The 26,929-nt window shown below is 42.5% G+C and overlaps 1 protein-coding gene across 4 annotated transcripts in view; it reads right to left on the bottom strand.

Moving 5' to 3' along the window:
• The window catches only part of LRRC20 (leucine rich repeat containing 20), a 203,602-nt gene that overhangs the window by 12,515 nt on the left and 164,158 nt on the right, over positions 1-26,929 (bottom strand). The gene's annotated exons all lie outside the window — the stretch shown is intronic.

Below are 26,929 nucleotides of genomic sequence, written 5' to 3'. Positions count from 1 at the left end.
TAAGAGGAGATGTGAGTCGATCCCAAGTTTGCTTTTTGCGTTGCGCCCCGGCGATTTAAGCCAGGGGCACTCTGATAGCAGCGACAGTTCAGAGAAGGAGAGATAACCGTCCATGTTCATGCCAGTTTTTTCTGGCAGTAGCCGGTACAGAAACGATGGTAACCCCATCTCTGTACATTGCAAAAGCAATTGAATGCTGGTGTGAGCGCTCGAGTGTCGCCTCTGTCCTCCACGGCAATCTAGTACACAAATGGTGACGGGAAAAAACAAAAGCCGAGCGGTCTCTAGTGCTGCCGTGCTATTGTTTCCTGCAGGCAATCCAGGGAAAAATGTGCGAAAGACTGTCTTGCTGATGTTTCCCGGAGCAAGGAAATGACTGGACGACGTTTACCCCAGAACCCCGTGACCATTAACATTTGCATCAGGCCGGGATCATGCAGGACAGAAACGGTGGTGCTGAGGACTCCCGCATCCCACAATCCTCAGCAGTCTCTCATAAAACTATTTGCATTCTTGGCTTTAGCGCCGCAGTTGTGCTGTTAAGGCTTAGCAAACACGGTGTCCTTTTATGGTTCAGGAACAGCTATTCATTTCCTTTCCTCTACCCCAGCACAGAGACATGAAAGTTAAAATAAAGCAAATCCTTGAGTACTTACAATGTCACCCTCTTTGTTAACTGAATGCCTACGACAGAAGGCAATCTTGCAGCACTGAGAGCATTAGAGGCTTTGCACAGTGGCAGTATCATAATCCAATGAAGTTAATCTGAAGGTGTGATATTCTACTTGAAAATCTGCTCCGTTCCTGGTGGTAGATGGTACAGTACTACTGGAAACAGCAGAAACTGTACAATCGTCCCCTCTTTTTTGTTACACTCAACCAGTAAATGGGACAGAATGGATTATAAAACCCTGTGTAAATTTTTGAAAAGGAAATGGGGATTAACTCACTTGGGACTGGGTCAATCCTGCCCTTTATGGTAAAATAAAAATAGAGTCAAGTCCAAGACACAGAATTAGGATACAGTGTTATTAAAATCAGTGTAGCACAGGCAGCTGCTCCGCGTCAGTATTCACAGAAGGAGCTGCTGCAAGATAAACGCAACTGTTGCTTTCCCACCTACCTGGGCTTACCACAGCAGTGCCCCCCCACCCATTGTTGGCCATGATGTTATGAAGAAGCTGAAATAAGAATCACAGAGTACTTACTGAGATAAAATGAGGGGGAGGAGCCACATGGGCTATGACAGTCCCATGCAAGTTCAGAATCTTTTCTTTACGGCCAAAGGAGAGGAAGGGGTCGTGATGAAGCTCAAGGCCCCAGGTGATAAGATGAAGACAGTTACCGGCGTTCTGTCCATTCACTGTGCAGAAAAAGGGAGTCATTCCCATTTTACCACAGAGCCCCGACCAACAGACTCAGCAGGAGCAACTCACTGGGCAGCCGTCTACCCCTGGGGAGGGGCAGAGGAGGCGGATACTGCTGCTTCACCACAGCAGCAATCGCGTCTGTGCCAGCAAGCATTTAGTACACAGAGGTTGACATTTACAGTACTCAAGGAATTATTTATTTCACCTTTTGTTTACCGTGCTGGAGGGGGAAAAAACTGCAAGCACTGTTCCGTGAATCCGCAAGACACCGTGTATTAAACGCTGCCAGACATTGGCGCGCAGCCAAAAAATGCAAATATTTTTGCAGAGACCGCTGTGGAGAACTGGTAGTGTAGTCCTCATTACCCTCCCTCCCTCCATGACCATTACCGTTGGAGTGTCTGGCTTCCCCGTTACTGTTGTCACGCACCCGCTGTGTATCCTGTAGTTTATTTTCAACAGGAGCTTATGGGCATTTCCTGTTCTTTACCGGAGCTCTGAATAAAAGAGATTTTGTCTCCCTACAGCGATAACATCTGCTTCTTCCCGTAAGGTTCAATGCAGGAGATTACTTTTGCATTTGAACTGCATCCGCCACCCGTGGTGATCAGAGCTGGACACCGTGAAAAGCAGGAACATGTCACTGGGGAAAGCTCTCGGGATTTCCCTGTTTAACGGGCACTCGCATCCGAAGTTCGGATTGCGGGACCAAGAGCGGTCAAGTGGTGACTCGTCCTGCCTTAGAATAATAGCAAGTGTAACAGAGATCCAGTGTAATCCAGAGAGCACAGTGCTCCGTGTCAGTATTCACAGGGTTGCCCCCTGCAAGAAGCGCCACACCGTTGCTTTCCTCTGTACCCTCCAACCTTCCTGGGCTTCCGTGTCATTTCCCCTCCCGCCGTTGTGTCATGAAGTATTAAAGGATAACCAGAATAGAGAAACAGAGACTGTAGTGGAGAGAAAATGATGTCGGGGGGGAGGCACTTGAGGCAGCCTCCGGGGCTAAAAATTGACAGTCCCCAGGCAGAATGGACTCTATTTTTCAGATACCATAACAGGAGAAATGACTCATTGCCAAGCGAAGTCAATCCCAAATGGTTGATTGCACAAAATTTTGAGCCCCAAGTTTCAATGATAACTTGTTATTAGCCGTTCTGTCCTATCTACTGCTAAGTGGTAGCAATGTTTGCCTACTCGGATGTTAAGCAGTTAGGAGGTTCTGCCTGGATGGTGGCAGTTCCTGCAGAAACTGTCTACCCCAGAGAGGAGGAGCGGATACTGCTCTCAGTGCTGTAGCGTCCCGTCCTACTAGCAGCATTCAGGTAACACATAGGGTGACATAGGAAAGTAGTTCACGGAATGATTTCTTACTCCTTTTTTTTTCACGTTGTGGAGGGGGGAAGATAAACTGAGAGCTGTTCCTGACACCACGCCAGACACCTGTGTTTGACCCTACAGACATTGGGAGCCTCTGCCAATATGCAAATAATTTTCATAGACTGCTGTGGACTGTGGGATAGGCTGGAGTCCTCAGTAGCCCCTCACTCCCTTCATGAGCGTCCATTTGAGTCTCTGGCTTTCCCCGTTACGCTTGTCAGCAGGCGCTGTGTATCCTGCAGTTTTTATTCAAACGCTTTGGCGTTTCGTGTTCTGTAACGGAAGCTGGATACAACAGATTTGTCCTCCCCATACAGCGATCAGACTAGTATCTCCCCGACGGTCCAATGCTGGAGTCTTTTTCGATTTCAAGACTGCAATAGCCAGCGTCGTGCTGATCAGAGCTCCACGCTGGACAAGCAGGAAATGGCAATTCAAAGTTCGTGGGGGCTTTTCCGTTACCTGCACGCTGCATTCCGAGTTCCAGATGCTGTCCAGAGCGGTCAGTGCTGGCACCTCTGGGGATGCCGCCCGGAGGCCAATAACGTCGATTTCCATCCACACGAACCCTACCTAATCCGAGTTATCACTATCGATTTTAGCGCTACTCCTCTCGTTTGGGAGGAGTTCCGAAATCAATTTAAGGAGGCGGTTAACTCGATATTAAGGACGACGTCGTGTGAACGGATACAGCGTTAAATCGGTATATCAGCCATTAAACCGATTTAAAGTCGCAGTGTAGACCTGGCCTTACTCTCTTCCCAAAAATCACCCTATTCTGAGTGCCCCAGTGAGCAATCATGCACCACTGATGGCTTTTCTAAATTCTGGCATTGTTACAGTGTCTGCATAGTCAAGGCTTTGTTAAGCTGGCATTTAAAACAGAGATGAAACTTCTGTTTTATGTATGAACAATGAGTGTAAATAAGTATAGAATGAATTTTCTGAAAATCTACAAACAAGCCTGTTAATTAGCTTATGATTCAAATTATAGCCCATGTAACAAATGAAGAAGTTGTTACCATTCGATAGCTGTTGAACATGTACATGAAAAAAAGATGGTGATCTCTGTTCTGGTCCCAATGGACAGATAGTGCCAGTTCTGATGTGAACAATTTGGCAGTCACATCAGAGAGGCCAATGATTAAATTACTCTATAAGTAGTCCCTTGTTGGTCATTGCTGTGTGGAAACCTGCACTGCTGCTTCCCCTGTTATGGTATAAAATAGAGAGAATTTCAGTTTCTAGGGCTATTGGCTGAGTACCTTTTAACAGTACTCAATTCACTGATTTATTTAGAAAAATGTTTTTTGTTTTAATAAAGTTTCTTTTGCTAACAGACTGACCCACTCCAAAACTGCACATTGTAATCGATTAAACTGGGCTACAGAGCTGATTAAAAGGCAGCTGGAAACCGCCATCCTGGCAAAGCACTGATTGCATCAAAACATTATTTATCAGTTAGCTGAGGGAAGCAGGCATGCAAGTCACAGACATGTGCACAGATGTAACAGCTGAATTTTTCTATTAATTATAAATGGGTCAACTTCCCTCCTCCAGACAGAATAATCAGCTGGGAAGGGGGCTATTTTTTTTTGGAAAAGAAAAAATAATAAGCTCTGAGGATCCAATTTATTTGTTTTAAATTTACTGGAAATCTGTAGATATTCCAAAAAGCATTTTATTCAACAAAGTGTTCTTACGCACTCACCGTCCACTAAAATGTTATGTTCACAAGCCTTCAGGGCAGAGGTGAAAGTAACTTAAGGTACTTACCGGTATGCAGGGCTGGGGTCCTGAGCAGGAGGGGGAAGGGAGCAAGTGCTTGGGTGGAAGGGGCGGGGTCTTTGAATCCCTAGGCCCTTTAAATCGCTACTGCTCCCGTGGGGCTCTAGCAGCGATTTAAAGGGCCAGGGGCTCTGGCTGTGGTAGTGGTGGCCAGGAGCCCCAGGCCCTTTAAATCACTGTTGGAACCCCATGGTAGTTGTAGCTGTGGTGGTGGCCGGGACCCCTGGGGCTCTGGTGGTGATTTAAGAGCCCAGGACCCTTTTAAATTGTTGGTCTGGGCAAGCTGCCCCCTACCAGTAAGGTCAGCTGTGTACCAGCTCTTGATGATAAGCTGTACCGGTTTCACCTCTGCTTCAGGGACAAGCTCTCCAAACCACACCCTAAAAATATGCATCAAAATGAACCCACAGGCACACCCACACAAATACTATTGCAGACACATACAATCCCACAAAAAATAAGTTTTTAAAGACATACACATGGCACATTACCGCAGACTTTGCAGAGGATCCAGTTCTGTTGCTCGCCCACATGCTAAATGACCACCCTGCTGCAGGATCGGGCTCACAGAAAGTACAGTCGCCCTATACACACGTATACAAAACCTCCCCAGTCAGCAGCCTTGGCCAGTCTCTTGCCCTAAGCAGCTGTGTTACATACAATTTAACCGGCTTCATCATGTCAGCTGTGAAGGGTCTCCTCCTTGGGTGGATTAAAGATTGTCACATTGCAATGTTACGTCAGCGTGATACATATTTTGTTTTAAGGGTTTCTGAATGTTACAGGGGGACAGAGATCTTGGCCCATAGTCTCCTTCCATAGCTCCCCTTAACTTACACACACAGTTGTAATAATTGGGCCTACAAGTTTACCCTAACTGTGAACTCAACTGTAAAAATTATGTGGAAGTTCACAAGATGTCACAATAACCTCTAACAACAAATGCTGATGGCAAAAGGTATGAAAGGAAGATAAAAAAAAAAAAAAAAAAAACTCAGTCCAAACAAAAAGGCCTGCCTATATAACTCAAGGACAGTGTGAAGATCATGCTTGGCAAACAAGAAAAGTATGAACCAGAAATCAGTGAATCAACATTGGTATTTCAGATACTAGGCCTAATTGGTGGACAAAATAATGAGGAGATGGGCTATTCAGCCCATCATTCCCTTTTTGGGTCCTTAAAGAAAGAGATTTTGGGGAGAAAAATAAGCTACTGAAGCAAGCTACAATGTCATGGCTGCCACCCCCACCAACTCCTGGGACCGAGGGCTTTCATCATCCTGATTCAGAGACATGTCCTGACCAGCCCAGACCAGCGTGAGGTACCGAGATGACATTCCCACCACTACCAAGTGCATCCCAAACACCATCTGTGACAGAATGGGATCAGACTTTAAAAGCAACAGCAACAACAACAGCTCCATCCCATCTCCACTAACTTCTCTTTTCCCTGAATGGACGTTATTACCGTCTTTGATACCAGCTAAGACCAGCTATCAAACAAAACTTTTCCTTCTAAAGTGTCTCTCCAGGTAAAGGGAACAAGGCATGTTGTTAAAATGGAAGGCTTAATACATTACATTTCAAATGCTTTAACTGTTTTTCCTTCTTTTCAATAAAAGGTTAAAAGGATTTTTAATGGTGTGTTGCCACGGTACTAACCAGGCTGAAGTCTCTGTATACCAAACCCTGGTCCTCCTTTAACATTGTTTAATGTTGAACAGTAACTGGCTTATGTTAACATCTTTAGCTCATGTAGTCCATCTAAATCAAAACAACATACACACACGACACAACCTCTAACTCTCAAGCAAACAGCTGTGGAAAAAGAATGATTTTTTTTAAAGCTCCAGAAGTATAGAAGTGGAAGCTGCAGATTCCACGCACACTGGTATGACCCTCCCAGAGGTTTTGTTAACAAGGTACATGGTCTAAAAGAAGCCACGTGAAAGTATTATTGCAGTTTTATGTTCCTTGGTTAACCCCTCTATGTGAAATTTCTTTATCATACTAAAGAGTGAATTTTATTTCCCAGTTATGGTAATAATAGCAGTGCCTGGGAGAAAACACACAAGTAAAATCCTGTGTACTGTTGACAGCAAATTGATTCCTATGTAGAGCTGGTCAGGAATTTTTCAACAAAATTTTTGACTTGAAAACATTTTGAAATTTTTTTTTATAGTGTGCGTTTATTGTTTATGTAATGCTTTATTTCTGAGCTTCTATCTAAACTCTCATGCCTTAGGTGATGGTAGTACTGGATCCAGGAGCTACTGGATTAATTGCTATTGTCCTGTCATGTGACAAGGATATTAAACATCTGTAACCCTGACCTATATCACGTAATTGGAGCCAGAAAATAAAGATTAATCTCTTACCAACACTCCCATTTATTACACTTTATTATGGATGAACTGAGTTAAGGAGAAGGAGCGTAGGTGGTGTGTGTAGTTGAGATGGAGTGATGGAAGATTTGAAATGAGAAGATGCAGCTCTAAGTTTCAGAGGCTTTTTCCCTGTCTTTTCTGTTTGTTAACCATATGTTAGTGCTTATCTTCACAACGATAACCAAAAGCTTCAATTACACAGTATTATGGTGGCAAGTTGTACTTCTAAATATACTTTTTCATCTCTACAGACATCCAGCTCTCTGGAAGGAACCTGGGCAGTTTTCCCACTGATGTAAAGTGACAGGCTGCCAAAATGCAATTTTTGCCAGCAACTTCCAGAGATCTGCAATTTAACCCTCAGATCATATCACTGAAGACTTGGCAGTCGTTTGCTGAAGCAGTTCAGACTAAGCAATGAGTTGGCACTTTTCTAGAGAGCTCAGTTAAACTGGACACCGCAGGATGGAGGGAAAGAAACACAGACTGTACCCTCAATTCTGAAATTTTACATGGGATATCACATGGGAGGGCTATGAACCATTCTTACAGCATAATCATTCTACAGCTTGCAGCCCATAGGATTATTTTGTTAGCTATTATATCCTACTAATCCAGCCAGCAGTATCAATTAATATATTTCTTTTTCTGAAATTAATCCATTTTATTCTTATATTTTATTAGTATTAATTTCTTGGAATTTAGGATGTGTTGAGGCAAGTGTTTCCTAATAAGTTTTGCTGAAATGCAAGAAGCCTACCGGCCTGTAAGATCCGTAAGATCCGCTATATAGCAAAATGTAGAATTAGTTATAAATATGTCATCATAAAAGCTGGCAACCTTTGGCACAGATAAGAATGATCCCTGAAATTTTGGGGAACCTAAGGGAGGAATATCCACATCACATCACAGGTTTATCCGGCTTCTACAACCGGTTGGTAACCACAGGGTACACTACAACTCAAGGTCAGCAAGAGAGCCTAGGTTGGCCGTTTTGGAATGAGATTCTCATTAATATATTTAGAAAGTATTAAGTGTCATAATTCACTAACCTATAGGAGAAGGGTATCCATACATTTCTTAGGGTATGGAAACAAGATTTGGGTATAATAGGCTGGGCTTGATTTGTATAGGTCAGGATCCTATAAAATACCTTGTAAGAGAGGACTAGGAAGGCTTTTTAGTTCTTAGGGTCTGCTATGTTCTATACTCTATAGACAATCTTTTCATTTATCTATCTGTTCTATCATGCTATCAGCTCAACTTGTGCAGTATAGTATAACTACCCAACATTCCTAACCATTGGGGAAGCCAGCACCATCGTGTAATCAGGCAAGCCAGGAGTGAGGCTAGACCTTCACCTCCTATTACCAGGCTCTCAAGGAAGGGTGTGAGTATATTAGGTTAAGGTACTTATAATAGAAATGTTACCACCAGGAGTTTGGAATTCTTTTACTGTTTTGCAGTTATACGTTTCATTGCATTCCTTATTTTTATGTTAATAGCAATAAAGATTTTATCAATTTGGTATTGTCCTCAGTGCATGTGTTCTTGCCAAGCATCTCGAGAATCCTCTCCCAATATAGAGCTATCTGAGTTCTTGAACTCTATAGTCTGAATTGGATAAGAACCTATACATCATCTGGTTGGATGCGATCAGTGGCGAGCCATGAAAACTAACCCATCAAATTCAGGTCAACAGATTGGCGAGCCGGCAGAAGCCTTGAGGTGTGCATGGCAAGCACTTACTTAAGAGGTTAAAAAGCAAAACTCTGCGTGACCTAGTCACTGGCAGGGCCGCCCAGAGAAGGGGGCAAGTGGGGCAATTTGCCCCAGGCCCCACAGGGGCCCCCGAAAGCCCTGGCCTGGCAGTGGTCCGGGTCTTCAGCGGCATTTCGGCAGCGGGAGGCCCTTCGCTGCCGAAGACACGGAGCGACTGAAGGGCCCCCCACTGCCAAAGACCCGGACCGCTGCTGGGTGAGTTCAAGCGCTGCAGCTCCCATGCTTTGCCCCAGACCCTCTGAATCCTCTGGGCGGCCCTGCTCACTGGGCATAGTCTGCTAACAGTTTCCTTTGTAACAGACAAATTCTGGGCATTGATCCCAGAGACCTTATAATACTTCCTCTTTTAAATCCTTGCAGCTTGTGAGTTACATGGTTTAACTGTTTTATGTCTGTCTGTTTTATGTGGAGTAATGGTAGTGTATGCACGATAAGGGGTATTTGTGTTTTTGTTTTGTTTTGTTTGTTTTTTTTGAGTATTGATTAGGCAATTGCATTGGGCACAATGACCCACACTCATGGTGGTGGCGGAGATGATTAACATGGTTAGCTCAGAACTTGTACAGTTCCAGTTACCTCCTTGGTAGTCCCCTTAGCTCCTCTGGATTGCCCCCATTGAGCCATCTCTGAGCAGTATTTGCCCCTCTGTTCAGTAGGTCCCGCCAGGGGTTTTACCTCTTGATCTGCTAATACACATTGGCCATCAAGGAAAGAGAAGGATCCTACCCCCATCCTTTCTTTTGGGACTTGTTTAAAGTATGTTTGGACCGATCTGGGGTATATTTTTTATTATTTTTATTATTAGTTTTGTAAGGCGTCTTTAGATTTCTTAACTTAGATTTAAGATTTAGAGTTAAGTTATCATGTTAAGTTTCCCTCCTTGTTATTTTAAAGGTTAAGTATATTCAGTGTAAAAGCAAAAATGAGTGAGAGAAAGGCGGCAGAGCCTGTAGGGGCTGCCTGCGATATAGCCTTAGAAACTTTTGTCAGAGGATACATTAGGGAACATGGAGGAGGATTGGAGCAATTGAAAGATAGAGGAATTCTCTCTGAGCATAGTAACCCATGGGATCTCGTGGGTCAGATATTAGAAATTGAAACTGAGAGAAAGAAAAGAAAAGAAAAAAAAAAAGATAGTGAAATGAAAGGAATTGCAATGGAATGTTTGTTGTCAGCGTGTGGTCTTCTAGGACGGAAGTTAAATGCGAAAGTGGAGCTGCTCAGTAAGGCACAGAAAGTTGTAGAGAAGAAGGATAAGGAAATTCAGGAGTTAAAGGAGCAGTTATACACTGCCTCCGAAGAGCGTTTCTCTTTTCTGTAAAGGAAAAGATTTGGAAAGAAAGTTAGAATGGAGTCAGCATCACAACCATGAGTTGCGTGAGGAAGTGCACAGGTGGCAAAAACGAGCAGCTGCCAGTTTAAAGTCACTGGAAGGTTATAAACTAGAGTGTGGTCAGTTATTGGATCAGATCAGAAAGTTAGAAGGCAGTTGTGATTCACTCAAAAAAGATAAGGCAAGGTGTATGGGAGAGACCACAGGAGCGCTTGTAACCATAAGCACCTGGGTCCAGACAGAGATTGTAGATAAGGAAGAACCCCCATGCATTATGGTGGCTAAGGAGCTAGGAGAGACAGGAGATGAGTCAGCAGTGGTTCCTATCCCTATCAGGTTAGTGGAACCAACAGAAATTGATCAGCCTGTTGGGCCAGTGACAAGAAGGAGAGCGAGAGAACTACCTAGTGTAGAGATGGCTTTTGAAGCTGAGAACGCAGAGGAGCAACCTGGTGAGTTAGAGGAGGAAGTTGACAGTGAAGTGACAGGAGCTCACATGCCAGCAGAAAAGGGAAGTCCTCCGACCATAGCGCCTGAGGAGGAGTTAAGTGAACCAGACGCTGTCATTTTAGAAAACAACTAGATGTTGCAGAGGGAGAGAGAGAAGGCGATTCTGAGGAAAAGACTGTCTCAGCTCTTAGCAGAGCAGGAGAAGCACCTTTGGAGGTTCAAGTTGCTCGGGAAATGGAGCGTGCTGTAACAGAAGTGGTTCAGGTATATGTGTGTTATACAATCATTGCCAGGATTCAAGACAGAAAGAGAGAGAGAGAGCGCGCAGCCTAGGGATATCATTCCCCCACCTAATGTGGTGGCACCATCCAGTTTAGGAGGTTTTTCAGGATTCCCTGAGGTGGGCGGTCCTTTGCTCTGACAACCAGGCCAGTCACTGGCACCGCCAAGGCTCATGGAATACCTGGGAACTCTGACTCCATGGTATGTGTTAACATCACCACGTGTACCAGTGGGAGTGTCAGTCCGGTATGAGAGTACCTTCCATAGGAGTTATCCAGAACGCTACACTAACCATATATTTCTCAGGTTCCACTCAAAAGGAAATATTTGATAGTTCTGATGAAGGAAGTACTGACTCATGTAGGAGAAGGCCTCCAGGTTTTGGGGGAGAAACTTCATATACTGATTCTAGTGGGAGTCAACCAAACCCTCCAGTAACTCCTGACTGTCCTGTAGCAGTGGTTACAGATATTAAAACTCTGGATTTGGTAGCTAAACAAGTAGGAATGATGGAGGATTCTTCTATTGCAGTACAGGCAGAGCGGATTCAGGAAACAGTACAAACATTTGGTTTGCCTAGTGATGATTGGGTTAAAATCTTACAGCTTACAGTAAATCAAGCCTTATGAAGCACTTTGCCCCCAGAGTTTAGAAAGGGCGAAAAGTATTTTTCAGAGACAGCAGCCATGCTGGAGTGGCTATCCTGGCTAATTTGAAGCAAAAGCCAAATGAGTCTCCCCACCAATTTCATCTACGGTTAAGTGCAGTCTGGCGCAACCACATGAAAGACGACACAGAGAGTACACAGTATATTAGCTTGTTAGTTAACAATTCTCTTCCCTACTTACAGGAAAAGGTTAACTTGCTTATCCAGGGTGGGACCTCTCTGGAGGAGGCTCTGGATATACTGGCCAAGGGCCATATCCAGGGAAACCCTAAAGCAGGTCAACGTGGAGTCCCAGACGCAACCCTACAAGAGCCACAGAATACTTCTATAGTAAAGATTGAGGGGCCTACCGGGGCACCTCAAGGGCAGAACCGGAAAAATCCTAGGTCCCCTCAATCTCAGCGCTGGGCCAATAATCACAATTCACGAAACAATCGACAAGGGTATGCATTGGGACCCCAAAGGGGGCCTCGAGATCGCGTTCCTTTTCTTGCAGGTGCTGCGCAGAACTCTTCTTATTCTCAGAGTTCTAGATCACCATTGACTCGTCAGGTGGAGGACATGCTATCAACATTTGTAAACTACCAAGTTATGGCCATGCTATCTAAACCTATCAAAGTACAAATTAGTCAGCTGTGCAAGACCCATGTCTTTGCGTTGCTCACACTGTCAAACCCAAAAAGTAATCTGTTGGGGTCTGATTTCCTAGGTAGGCAGGAATGCATTATTGATTTGGCTAATCAGTCATTGTGTCTTACTACAGGACAAGAGTTGGGCTGCCCACTAGCGGTCATGCCGGAGTGTGGTATGGTCACCCAAACGGAGGGACCAGAACCAGAAGAATACCACCTGGACACATTAATAGCCAAATATGCACTCTATCCAGAGTTACAGGCCATACTTTGCAAACATACTGATGCCTTTGCTAAACACAAATATGATTGTGGATGCATGTCAGTCACTATTGCTGGGGACGGGGAAGACATGCTTGGCCAAATCCAAAATTTCTATCCAGACCAGACCACACCTTACATACCAAGGCAATCAAATCATTACTGCCACAGGGAGTCCTGCGTATATGCACTTCTACAGCCAATTCCCCAGTTTGGCCCGTTAAGAAGCCAGATGGTTCTTGGCGTTTCACTACCGATTACTGATGGTTAAATCAGGTCGCCCCTACTGTGGCAAAAATGCTAGACCTTAAAAAGTCCTTTGACCCAGAGGCTAAGTGGTTCTCTGTGCTAGATATGAGTAACAGCTTTTGGACTTTACCAGTGGCCCGAGAGTTGCAATACAGGTTTGCATTTAGCTTCCAGGGGGTCCAACATTCCTGGACCCGATTACCTCAGGGATATTGTTCTATGCTCAAATGCAGCGAGTCCTAACATGATTTTCTAAACCATCTGTTTTATTCCAGTATGTAGACGACTTATGCTTAGCAACTCGCACCAAGGAGGAGCATTTGGCAAAGCTGGATGAGCTCCTGCAAATTCTTAAGGAAGCGGGATTAAAGTGCAACCCTGCCAACGCGCAACTAATGAAAACCATTGTCTCTTTCTTAGGTCTTACTTTGACAAAATGGAGTCGAACTCCCTTACTGCAAAAAGTGGAGGCAGTCCAAAAGTTGCCAAAACCGGAGGACCTAACGGCGTTAAGATCCTTTTTAGGCTTAACTGAGTTCCACTGGGATTTCATTCCTAACTTTGCTTCCATTGCAGGTCCTTTGTACCAACTGCTAAAGAAGGATGTTCAATGGGAATGGACTGAACAACACACGGAAGCAGTGTCCCAGCTGAAACAAGCCCTTGACAAGGCTCCGGTGCTGATCACTCCAAATCCTGAGATACTGCCACCTTTAGGTGATAAGGTAAGTGTTAATGAATTAGCAGCTGTTGCTTCCCAAGAGAGGCATGGGAAATTCAGACCCGTGGCCTTTGCCTCATGTTTAATGTCTCCACTAGAACTTAAATACGACAACTGTGAGAAGTACTTACTGGCCACTAGTTGGGCCATACAGCATTTTGCCTCAGTCCAATCATATTACACTCATCGCACACACCTCTTCAGTTTCTGCTATCTAATCGGGTTAAAGATGGGAAAGATTCCAATGCCCGCATAGGCCATTGGGCTTTATTGTTACAGGGGAAGGATATTGCAGTAAGACCTGTTAGGATGCCATCTTTGCTGCTCACAGCCTTACTATATCAAGGAGAACCCCATGACTGTCCAGACACAAATGAACAGAGTCCAAAGGGAATGGTAGAAAGATTCTTTTTTTCTGCCTCTAATCCAAGAAAAAGATTCCTTTAAAGGGTACCACTTCTTTGTGGATGGATCAAACTATCATGAGCCTCAAGGGAATTCATGCACCGGCTTTGGGATTTATGTCATTCCTCCCAAAGGACACCCTTGGGAAAAAGCATACTCATGTACCCCTCATTCGGCCCAATATGCTGAGCTAGCAGCAGTGTCTTGTATATTGGAGTACAGAGTACTGGCCTCCCTTAAAAGATCATACCAGAGTATTGGTCTGTTTTCAGACTCCGCTTGGGTGTGTAATTCTCTCACTGAGTTCTAGCCCTGTTGGAAAACAAATGGTTCACATCGTCTGATGGGTCCCCAATCAAGTATGCATCACTGTTTAAGTATATCTGTGACCTGGCATTAAAAATCACTATCTCAGGATGGCCAGTCATGGTGAAGAAGGTTAAAGCCCATTCCAAATCAGAACGCTATGCGATCAAAAATGGAAAGGCTGATAAATTAGCCAGAGAGGGAGCTCGATCAGAGGAACCTTGGAAAGAAAAGAATTTAGAACATTCTTTCATAACCCTTGGTTCTAAAGTGTTCAATTGCTGATGCCAAGGAGGTAGAGACTAACATTCCAGACTTAAAGGAGATGCAAATATCAGATAAAGATATAATGGAGATAATTCAAGAACTCTCCAAGACAGAAGGAGAATGGTCATCTATGTTGAACCCTGTTTATGGGATGTATAGACAACATCTACAGGTGGTGGATAAAATCCTCATGTACACAGGAGGCCTTTTTCCAGTATGGGTGGTTCCAACCTCCCAACGAAGGGAAATGATATACATGGTCCATGATATTCCAAGAGGGAGTAGACAAAACTGTTCAACATCTCGTAACTGTGGGATGGTGGCCGCTTCTTAAATTAGATGTACAACAGTACTGTAACAACTGTTTGACTTGTGCTCAAGTCAACCCAACTCCTTCCAAGCATAATGCACCATTACAATCTCAAGTGTATGAAGGTCTGTGGATGGCCTTCCAGACTGATTTTATAGGCCCTCTACTGTGTACCCAAAGAGGCAACCAATATCTCTTGGTGATTGTCAATCCTTTTTCAAAATGGGTGGAGGCGTTTCCTTTGAAGGCCACTACTGCAAAGGCCACAGCCAAGGTCCTTGTAGAACAAGTCTTCTCTTGTTGGGGGATCCCTGCGAAAGTGGAATCAGACCAGGGATCACATTTCACAGGACAGTTCTTCAAAGACTGTCTTAAACTAATGGGAGTTGCACACAGACTACACATCCCATATAGACCACAGTCATCTGGGATGGTGGAACATACAAATCAGACCATAAAAGTAAAGTTGAGGAAACTGGTGGATGCCAATGGACAACTGGGATTCCCTCATACCTCTAATTCTCATGGCACTAAGGGCAACTCCTGCTGCATCTACTGATAGGACACCCTTTGAAGTAATGACAGGTTGAGGTATGAGGTTGCCAGAACACCTAATTTGGCATACCAGTGGCATTCAATTGGAAGGAATCAAAATGGAAACCTACCTGCAAAATCTGCAGGAACATTTAAATCAGATCCATCTGCAGGTAGCTGCAAAATTGGGGAAAATCAAAATGCAAGGCTAAGGCCTACTTTGATTAAACCCAAAGAGAGAATACTTGGGAGGTTGGCAATCTAGTAATGCTGTTATCCTAAAAAGAATAGGGCTAAATACTGCTTGTCTTACTCACAAGAGTATTTTGTCCTACTGATTTCAATGGGATAATTCTCATGAGTAAGCATCAAATCCTGTGAGGCTCTCTCTGTATTTTGTGTACTGAATGTATTTAAAGTGAGGTGGAGAGGGGGTGGGAGAGTAGAAAAATACTGGCTTTTGTACTTTGGGTATGTATGTGTGTGAAATTTCTTCATTAGACTTGAGTAACAAATACTGGACAAGAAACACCACCAGGCCAGTCTCACTTTTATATATTAAAAACACTGTTAAACTAACTTGATGTAAGTTATGGGTAGGCGCATCTCTGCATGGGTCACATAGGCTTGGGCTGTAGTAATGGGTAAGCTTTGTTACATGGTTCTTCCTGTTAATGTGTCTGACAAAGAGTATGTCATGCATGTTTTAGAATCCCTAGCTGCTGTACTATATTGATGTTTACTTTTGTCCTCTCATGTCTTTCCCTATATGCCTCTCTTTGTTCTGCTGAAATTGTTCATGTAATTTACATGTGATGCTTTAATTTCACAAAAGTCCCCTGCAGATGGACATCTGATGAATTTGTTTTCCTGCAGGAAGACAAATACACGGATTGAAAACAGTAAAATAACAAAATCCCTACGAGTCTCTAATCTAATCTGTTCAAAGACTGTGACACACAATAGCTAGATGCTCTGGAGAAAAGCCAATTGTATTTGTGAAGGTCACACCAGACCCTTTGCACACAGCTGTTGATTTGGCAGTAGCAGCATTTCCAGTCAAGAGATGGAACTACTTATGACCCCAGACATGTTGTGTCGTTGTAAGGCAGGTATCTTCATTGTCCTGACTAGATTAGAAAATCTGAGCATATTTGAACACCTTAACTAACACAATGTTAAAGGTGCAGACAAGGATATGCTGTGTCTGATATAATTTCTCCTGGATGTTAAATATGACAAGTGCTTGTCCTCACTGAGTGGTTAATATTGTGTCAGTTTACACTTACTTTAACATGATGCAATTTTGAAGTGTAGATAAGGCCCAAGTGAAAAAAGTTGCTAGCTACATCTCTTTCCAGTTTGAAAATTGTCCTCTAACAGCAATGCTAGTGGGGAATAAGGTGCTGAAATGGCACCTTGCTAATGAGAAAAAATATACAGAGAAAGTGGGTGAGTGTGGAAGGGTGAGAAACAAGGTAAAAAGTTGCTCTGTTTGTAAATTTGGACAAAAGCTTAAGCTCAGTCCCCAAGGACAATATACCATGAAAGACAGGGTAAGGGGGAGAAAGTAGGGACAAAAAGAGAGAGGATGAGAGACTGTAGGCGCCAACTCCATGGGTGCTCCAGGGTTGGAGTACCCAAGGAGAAAAATTAGTGGGTGCTGATGTGATGTGGCTGTGAAAAAGGCAAATGTGATTCTTGGACATACCAGGCAAGGTATTTCTAGTAGGGACAGGGAAGTATGAATACCATTCAACAAGGTTCTAGTAAGACCTCATCTGGAATACCGTGTACAGTTCTGGTTACCCATGTTTAAGAAAGATAAAGGCCTATCTTAGGGCAGAAGACTGAAAGAACTTGGTTTATTTAGCCTGTCAAAATGAAGGCTGAGAGAGGATATGATTGTGCACTATAAAGACATCAGGGAGGGAAAAGAGCTAGTTCAATTAAAGGACAATGTTGGCACAAGAAGGCCATGAAGTAGGCTGGAAATTAGAAAAAGACTTCTAATCCACAGAGGAGTAAGGGTCTGGAACAGCCTCCCACTTAGGAGTAACGGGGGCTAACAACCTATCTAGTTTTCAGATGGATCTTGACATATTTATGAACAGGATTACATGACGGGGTTGCCTGTGATAGCAGGGGATTGGACCTGAAGGTCCCTTCTAGTCATATGTTCCTATGTCATGGTCCAGCCCCCTGAAGAACTCGCAGTCTAAAATGACACGTAATACATGAAGGGTGAGAGTAGGAAACAAGCAAATACATACAATTGTATAGACATTCAAAAATTATTATTCTCAATAAAGTGCCAGTGTACTTTAAAGGTGAGGACACTGATGCACTTCAATAATGTCCATGACCTCTGCTACCACAGTCCAATCCTGGAGGTCCTGCACCATAACCTGCCTACTGTACCCCATGCAAGTAGAGAAAATGGGAGCAAGCCTTAGTGTTTCCACAGTAACATCAGTGACCCCAAGGGAAAATTCTCTCCAACCCCATGAAAGTCAGCAAAATGTTTAAGCATGCAATCCATCCGTGTCAACCACTGAGGCCAATAGGAGATTGGGATGCACAAAGAATGCTGGATTTGGCCAAAAGTAAATGAGTAATAATGATAAATACAGAGAGCATATTTTTGGCATGAAAAACTATTTTTTGTAAACCCAGCCAAGAGGCTGAGATAATTCCCACAACCCAAGGGAGGCCATATTTTCTGGAATATGGAAATGCCACTCACTTGATGATGAAGAAGAGTAAGGTAATAATATGAGTTCAGATTGATGGGCCCCTCGGGTGCACACATCCTCAGCCAGAGTGCTATCAGTATCATCCCTCAAATGGTTGGAAGCCCCTTCACGTTGCCCAAGTTGCCATGCATTTATAAGAAAGAGGGACAAACACTGGTCTGTAAACAGTTACAGGGCCATTGGGTCAGCCCTGAAAATAGACAAGGGCATCCCCTGCTTTTAGGGAAACACAGTCACCAACAAATAATTATTTAAAAAACACAACTACATCAATGGATAATTTAAGCAGAGGATTGTACATGGATCTGTCCTGAGGTCACTGCCTGCCCTCTGGTTTTTACACTTAGCGTTCAGCTTTGATATGTGTTCCCTTCCCCGCCCCCCCACCCGCAATTTCTTTTAGATTTCACAGTTGAACAATCCCCATATTTCATGTCTCACAGGGTAAAGGGCTAGAGCAATGGCTGAGAAAAGGAAAATGGACATAAAGTATACTTCTTTTCATTCAGTACTTTGGGCTACAAAATTGTTCACTTGTGAAGAATGGGAAACAAAAACATCAAGCATCCTTCTGTAAGAGGAGCTAGAGTTCATCCTTCTGTTATATTATTATGTATAGAAGGCTTTTTTTCTTAATGTTTTAAACTTTGCCTTCTGAGAATTTTGAGAGCAAAACAGTGAATACACATATACAGAAAACACATTCAGAATCACAGACACCTACATACATGCACGCCCTGCCCAGGCAGAGGAAACCAGAGACCTAATTACAGGATAATCTTGCTGCACTAATATTACTTTTTTACAATTTTTTCCTCTCGCTTCTTTTTGTGAGGTAGTTGAAGGAGAAACAAGGTGGCAAGGGTTGTTGAGGGTCTAGGATGAAAGCAAGGTATGGGATATTGCACTTAACTCACATGCACTGGAAAAACTATGTGATTAGGACATTTAAACAACTACAATTATTATGTTGTGCTGGAAAATATACAAAAATATTTTTATTTTAGAGCTCTGTTCCTGTAAGGGGACTCAGTTTCAGAGTGTGCTGCTACTTGCTAAAATATACTTTAGCTGGAGACACAAGTATTTAATAAAAGAACTGATCTTCTATCAGGTGTATTTTCTGATAGATTTTCACAACTGTATTCTACTGCAGTGTATTTGTTTACTAGGGTGGGATTTTGTATTTCTGTCTAGGTTTTTAGTTTGCTATAGAGAAAGCATTATTTTTGACAGGTCTCTTTATTTAGTGGGCTCAACTGATGTTCACAAAATTCCCATTTTATGGGGGAAAAATAAATCTGTCTTATTCCCATACTGACACTCCGCTGGTCTTTTTATGAAACGGATTCAATGGCACTGGAAAGTAACTAGTCTTTCAATTCTGGTGAACTTATGCTGACAGCCTGGCTTGAGTCACAAATGAAATTAGTTTGATGGGTCTCATCCTGTTTCCTAGTATACATTTATACACCTGATTGACAGTTCCCTGTTTCAATGTTACTTTCTCTTATGGCAACTATTATAGTGTCAACCTGTTTTGTCCTAAGGAAAATTGGTCCTTACCTGATAATCTCTTTCCTCTGCATTTTATCATATACCTCAATCCTCATTGATGGGTTTTCCTCCTTTCATGAGGAGTGGAGGCAGAAAGATCAGTCCTGGGGTGATGTGATTTAACTCTACCCTACTTATCTTGCCAGAATGACTTTTTTTTGCTGCAACACACTACTTAAAGGTGAACTATAAAGCAAAAGACAAAATAAGTTTGGGTTTGTCCTTGATTGCTCATCTCCAACGATATCAAGATGGCCTCAACTTTACAACAAAACAAGACACAACACCACATTTTTCTGCTTTTATTGTTTCTTTGCCAGTCAGATGTAACCTTAGTGAAATGCTAACAGGAGGGCAGGCAGTGCTTACTTTGTGCCAGGGCTAAGCCCTGGCACTTCTAGGCTTGGCAGTTAATAATCCAGCACCTCTGGGCTTGCCATGTTCACTTATGAAAGTAAAAACTTGCTTGAGCCCATGGCATCTCTTTCATTACAAATTAAGCACCGAGGCCAGGACTTTCACCTTGTGTTTATACATTTAGCATTTTGAATGATCTAAGCAGAATTGTGCTTTCTGAAAGGGAGATTTTTTCCCTTCTGCTCTCATATTGTTGTGCTCTACACAATTTTGTAGATTCCTCTTCGGCAGCTCCAGCCTGAGCCAGGCTCAGAGTCAATGTCTTTAATGCTTAATTTTAAAATTGCTCTTTTCCTTACATTGCCACGTCCACTAATAGCTATTAACTACTCCTATAAACTGTGAAAATCTGGAGGAAACAATATAAGATACCACAAAAACATAAAACCAATTCAGGAAGCACTGGGAATCTTTGTTGAAGGGGAATTATGTTCTTTTTTATGTCTGAAGGAAATTGTATAATCTATTGGATACAACCTTTAAGTCACATAGAGAGGCAAGGTTCTCCCTCACACCGGGGAGAAGGATTTGGGGAAGGATTTGGCTCCAAGGCAGTAATGGGAGGTCCCTGTCCGCTATTTAAAGCCAAGAATCATGCCTGAGGGGAAAGACTTCAATTTCAAAGAATTGGGCGAGGGAGAAAGGATTTTTTTTCCCCTGGACTGATCTTTCTTCTCTTAGAATTTTATCATATCCATCAATCCAACCCACTGTAATAAAGGCTTAACATGCATTAATTTAATTATTTTTATTCAACATTTACTCTGAAATCTTCAGTATATGTTGGCATATGTTAAAGTATTCCCTTAGTCCAATTTTGTAGTTATTGTGTGATCAAAGATGAACTGCCTTGCAAAAACAACCCTTTTCTTTTTTGTCTTTTTGGGAAGCAGTGTTGGCCGTTGCATGGGATTACTTGACCTGGGTGGGCTAGCTTCAGGGTTCTGCGGCTTGCTTTCTAGTTGACCACATTGTCTTGGCCCTGATTGGCTGGTGACTATATGTAAACTTCCTGCTTCCCTTCTGACCTTGTCTGAGCAACAAGCTGTTGCCTGCAAGTTGCTACTTAAACCCACCCACCCAACCAATTCTGCCTTACTACCCTGCCAACCATCGTCCTATACCTTCCCCTTGGTTTGGCTCTCCCAGCGACTGGACATCTTATGTGAACTCTGACCACTGACTGGGACTGCCCTTTGACCTGCCTGATCTCCAGGCATTACGCTCAGAATAACCATTTTTCTGCAGTTATTTTTATTTGGTTTTTAAAACATTGGAAATATCAGGTCCTTGTTTTAGGAAAGGGCCTGTCTACAGTGCCCTGTAGTTCCAACTATAGGAATGTGGATAGCAGAATGCTGTGCTGTAACTCCCCCGTGTGGATGCTGTGGGCATGAACTAATAGGTTGCTAGTTCATGTTAATGTAGTTCTCCATACAGGAGGCCTGAACAGTGTACACATAGTCAAAGACTATGAAAATGCCAGCTCCCATTGCCTTTTAGGAGAAGCTACTAGCTCACTGAGCAAAGAGATTGCATATTTGTCTCAATCTTTTAGCTTATTAATTGTTCTGAAAAACAATGGGGGGGAAATCAGGGCTGGGAAGGTCTGCAAAAACCATCAGCACACCTGCAAACTCCTTTATCACACCCAAAATTCTATCATTTTGCTGTGTTCTAAAAGTCCAGATCCACTTTGGGTCCAATCCAATGCCCACTGCAGTTAATGGGAATCTTTTTTACCAACTTCAATGGACACCAAATCAGACTCTAGCTTAGAACATAAAACAAGACTCTCTCTCTCCTACCCTGACAGGATACTATCTTTTGTTAAATATCAGTTACAGCTTAGGAAATACAAGATGTAATATGAACAGCCGCTGCCTCACCCCCACCCACCTCCAGCGCACTGCATAAGAAAAATACTGAAATGAAGGATGAGTAAGGGGGAAAATAATCATCAAGGTTTACCAGATGGGAAAGGACAAAATGGCAGGGAAAGAACCTGAAAAGTGGGGTAATAAATGTGGGATTCAACAGCTCAGGTTTACCACAAGTAACAATATCATCACTGACATGTCTGGTTATTCTTTCCCTACTGATTTTAGCAGTGAGATGTTTTTAGTTGCTTCTGCCTCTACTAGCATTTGAAACCAAATCCTTTCCCTTCAGTATTTCAAAGAGGTGAAGGTGATTGATGGATTGATTAACACATATTTACATCTTTCCTATAACTTTGGAGATAAGAAATTGTTGAACTCTGACAAATCTTGGCATTTATTAATTCTTTACAGATAATACCTAGTATTTTCCTAAGACATTTACTTCCAAAAACATTTAAATGTCAATATTTTTGGTGGCTTCCCAGCTTTCATATCCATATGTTAAGATGAAAATGACATTTGAGTTGAAGATTCATAGTTTGGTCATTAAATCATAGATTTTCAATGATCAAATTTGTGATAGTATCTTCTTCTGTTTTTCTTATTTTAAGTTTTCTTAATATAATTGAAGAAATAAAACTATGCAGTATAAGAAGTGTTGGAGGAATGAGACAGTGCCTATGGTTTCAAATCTACTCATGTTAATTGATTTATAAACCACTGGTAAATTTGGCAAGGTGTATGTGTCTCTAATCCTAGATGTAAGAATTAATAGGCAGTGACTCAGCTATTGATTGTAGTGGAATTCTGGTATATTTATATGCTCGCTCTCTGTAGTTATAGAATGGCAGCTGGGGAAGGTGAGAGAAGCTCCTTTTGTTAGGCAGACTGATTGTCTGAGCAATGCTGTAAAGATTTTCATTTTGATATTGAACTGAAACAGTTGTTCTCCCAGCCTCTGATCTAACTGGTTACCTACCCTGCCAATGTTTGTACATTGTCCTAAAAGTGGTATACAATCAAATATCCTCTACAACGCTGAAAGTCTTTGAAAGATTATGATTTTATAGGAATAAAACCGTTTCTCAAGGTGGAAGACTGTTCCATACTAGTCACAGTTCTTCATCTATGTCCATGCACCTTATTCTGTGACTCTCTAACTCTTGTTGTTCCCGGATGAATTTAAAAGCAGGCTCTTTAAATTCTATCATTTCTGTGTTTGCTTAAACAGAACTGCCTGTTTATAAAACTCCCTTATGCAAACTCAGTGTATCTGTGTGCAGTACACACCCCTTACTTAATCTCAACCTGTCCTTAGCTACAAAGTTGCAAACAAATCTCTCCATAATTACTGCAATGTAATTAACTAACTGGTACAAAAATCCAGCTAGAGGATTCAATGTGAGCAAGAGCATTAGCTAGAATTAATAGGCCTCTGCAGCTCTTTTTGGAGGAGAGTTAGTGTTGGGAGTTATTGCAACCTGGCTTCCCCTACTTGTGTGCTACTTAGAACAAGCAGCTGAACAATGACTGTGAACTGCAGCCACTGGAAATAATGGCTACTGACCTGTCACAATCCTCCATCTTGGGACTGTTTAAAGTTTGGTTGACTGAAATACTCTACATTGACTAAGACAGGGTGAGGATTATTGATAGAGAAAGAACAGGAGAACAAGAGGAAATGGAAACTGCTTAGCCCATGAATTTGATTATAGGATTATGGCCTACATCTGGAATTGAGAAGTTTGAAACTGAAACAAACAAACCTTAAAGCTACATTTAGCTTTCTTTCTTTGAGAGATGTAAAATTAAAAAAAAAAAAAAAAAAAAAAAGTCACAGAAAACAAGGTCTACCCTGCTGGAATAAACATTAGTCTCTAAGGTGCCACAAGTACTCCTGTTCTTTTTGCAGATACAGACTAACATAGCTGCTACTCTGAAACCTACTGGAATTGTTGATAAACAACTAATGTCTGGTCATATGTGCAGAGCTGCTTGTCTTTGTGCAGGGAGCTAACAAATAACTGTTCTCAGGCTAAGCAACTTGCTTTTTTCAGTTGAGAAGATGGATTATAACTAATGTCTCAATATATGTTTGTGTGCCTATTTGTATTTGCAGATGTGTTTGGTGTGTGGGGTGGGGTTATTTTACACAGAACTCTAGTAAAACCCTGAGGGAAACAGGATGCTATACACAACAATTAAACTGGAGAAATCTTAAGCCTTAGAGTGGCACAGACAGACTTCCTGAAAAAGAGTAATCAGCCACAGTATTAATATTAATTTGGTTGCCATAACCAATGTGAGTATACACTAATATAGCCATCAAAGGGAGAGCTACATAGTTTACTTGTCAGTTTTACCATATGTTATTAGCATTATAGTCTAGCGTAATCTACCTCTAGATTCTGTTATTATTAAAGTCCACTGCTTGGCATGAAATTAAATAAAATCCAGTAGTCACTCTGTCTGCATGGTCCTATAGTGTTTTGTGCTGTTTATGGAGAGAAAGGTCAAGTTAGCAAATCTTATTCCCATAATTCTGCTGACATCACAGCCATGTTGGCTTGTGATCCATAAACAAGGTGGAGAAGGGCAAAAGTTTCAGGAAAAGCTGGACATATTACAGTACTGACAGCTCCAGGGGCTCAAATGTTAGGGTCCCCAAAATAATTAGGTTATCTTAAAAAAATAACAAAATATTAAAATAATAAATTAGGAGTTTTTATTTGCCTTCTGATTTTGGACCCTTTGGAGTCGTGTTTTGAAGCTTCTCTGCAACCACAAAGGCTAGAAACTTACTTTTTAAAAAAATGAAATCCAAGATTTTCATGTAATCAGATACTGGGGCCTTAAAGAACATACCAAAATATTGTAAGACTTGCAATAAAAAAAATCACAAAAGCTGGCAACATGAATATGGAGTACAATTCTGCTTCATCTCATTAGAAAACCACATCTGTTAAGCAACAAGTGTTTGTCCTTGGCTAAATTAGGTTTAATTGTACAGGCAATCCTAAACTTCTTCTGGCTTTACAATCAAAAACATACTCAGATGTACTGGGTTATATGCAGCAAAAATTAACTGTTGAAAGGCACTCCTTGGAGATTTCTAGCATTTAGACCAGAGGTGGACAAAGTAGGCCCACAGGCCATATCCGGCCCACGGGCCGGGGAGACTAGACCCCTCCCCTGCTGCCTCAGCTAACTGTGCCGCCAGGCAGCTCAGCACTGGTGCACCTCCTGTGGGGGTGGGGGGCATGGGAGAGCAAGGAGGGAGGCTCACCCGCGGTCTCAGGGGAGCAGGTGAGAGGTGCGAGTGGCGGGAGTGCCACGAGCAACAGGCCAGAGGACTCAGGACCACTAGGCGGCACACACAACCGGCCAGAGAGAAGTGGCGCTTTAAATCTTTTAAATATATCCTTAACTCTGAATGCTCTGAGTTTGTAATGGTTACTTTGGAAATAACTAAAAGATGTTTGTAACATTTGTTTCCCTTATATTACTGATATGTTCTATCCATTTTAACATAGCTTTTTGTTTGGAAATAAGTTAGTATCATTATCTAATGCAAAAGTTGCACTGATAGGAATACTTCAACAGTGTTACTCCATTGGAGGTAGTCAGGGGACAGGGATGGGTGATTGGATAGCAGGTGGGAGTCCTGGGGGGGGGTGTCGGGGGCAGGGATGAGGATAGGGGTCAGGGAGGCAGTCAGGGAACTGGGAGCAGGGGGCGTTGGATAGGGGGTGGAGTCCTGGGGGGCGGTTAAGGGCAGGGATCCTAGGAGGGGGCTGTTAAGGGACAAGGAGCAAGGGGGGTTGGATGGGTTGGGAGTTGTGAGGGGGCAGTCAGGGGGCGGGAAGTGGAAGGGGATGGATGGGGTCAGGGGCCAGGCTGTTTGGGGAGGCACCGCCTTCCCTACTGGGCCCTCAATACCATTTTGCAACCCCGATGTGGCCCTTGGGCCAAAAAGTTTACCCACTTCTGATTTAGACAATCCTTTTTTAGAAGGAGAGGGGTATTTAGACACTTCTTTCACCCCTGCTTCCCCCTTGCCTGTCTTTACTCTTGTGTCTTCATCAGAGATTTCCCCTGAACATTAATTTCAGTCTTCACTTATTGAAGTGAACTCAGCTTTACAGCCATAACATTAGGATTCCTTTTCCAAGATGCTGTGTCCGTACTACTGTTTTCTACTGCAAATGGATGAAGAATCCTGTTTTAATCTTGCCTCTATACACCACACCATTACAATTATTTTGTTTTGTCTTGGAAAAGGATGAACATTATGAGATAACCATCTATTATTTACTACTACTCCTTCCCACAAATGACTGACACTCATCTCATATGGAAATTAAAATAATGAGACCTTTTCAAAAGGGAAGTTACTTGACAAATTCTGATTAGTCATCCAATGCACACATTCAGGACTTAATTAGCAGCACCAGTTTTTCAATGGTTTTTGTCAGTTTAAACAGAAAGAAATAATACTGTTTCATAATTAAACCAAATAATAATTTTCTCAGATCAGAACATGGCTATAATTACTTAGAAAACCAAATACTTCAGCTCTAAGTGGTTCTCAGTAGGTCGGCCCCCTCCCATGTATATTTTAGTGTTATGGGCTACCTTTGTGTTTTACTGGCTCTTATTCTGGTTAGCCCTGCAGAGTCAGTGAGTCACATTCTAGTCCATCTTGCACATCAACAGAATTTGTTTAATAAATTCATTTTAATAACTCCTGTGCAGGTAATTCTATAGATGCATTTACTCCCAGGCAAAAATTATATTAAAATGGAGGGGAAGGTGAAAGTGGGTTGGCATTTGGAGAATAAACCCCACCCCTCATCCCAGCATTACAGGAATGTCCTATTTATCCCCAAATCAAGCATTACAAAAGGCAAGAAATACAGGTAAGGCTTATACTTAAAAGAAATTCAAATATGCTAAAGTAAGAAATGCACAGTTAAGGCACCCAACATCTGTATCAATGTTCTATAGTGAAACCATACAATAGCCATGATTAATTTCTCCTTATGGCATCACCATGATTTGGTGGAGTAGTGAGTCAGTGAGGCGAGGGTCCTCGGTGGGGAGCCTGCCATTGAAGGCTGGAGTTGTGGGAGCCTGGTTGAAGTACTTGCTACTGCACGTTGGAAGACCACCAGGAATGTTGTGTGTTTGCAGCC

Source organism: Chelonoidis abingdonii, chromosome 15 (genome assembly GCF_003597395.2).
Source record: "Chelonoidis abingdonii isolate Lonesome George chromosome 15, CheloAbing_2.0, whole genome shotgun sequence".
NCBI lineage: Eukaryota > Metazoa > Chordata > Testudines > Testudinidae > Chelonoidis > Chelonoidis abingdonii.
Note: the sequence above shows the minus strand (reverse complement) of the source record. Positions and strands in the feature narration are given on the sequence as shown.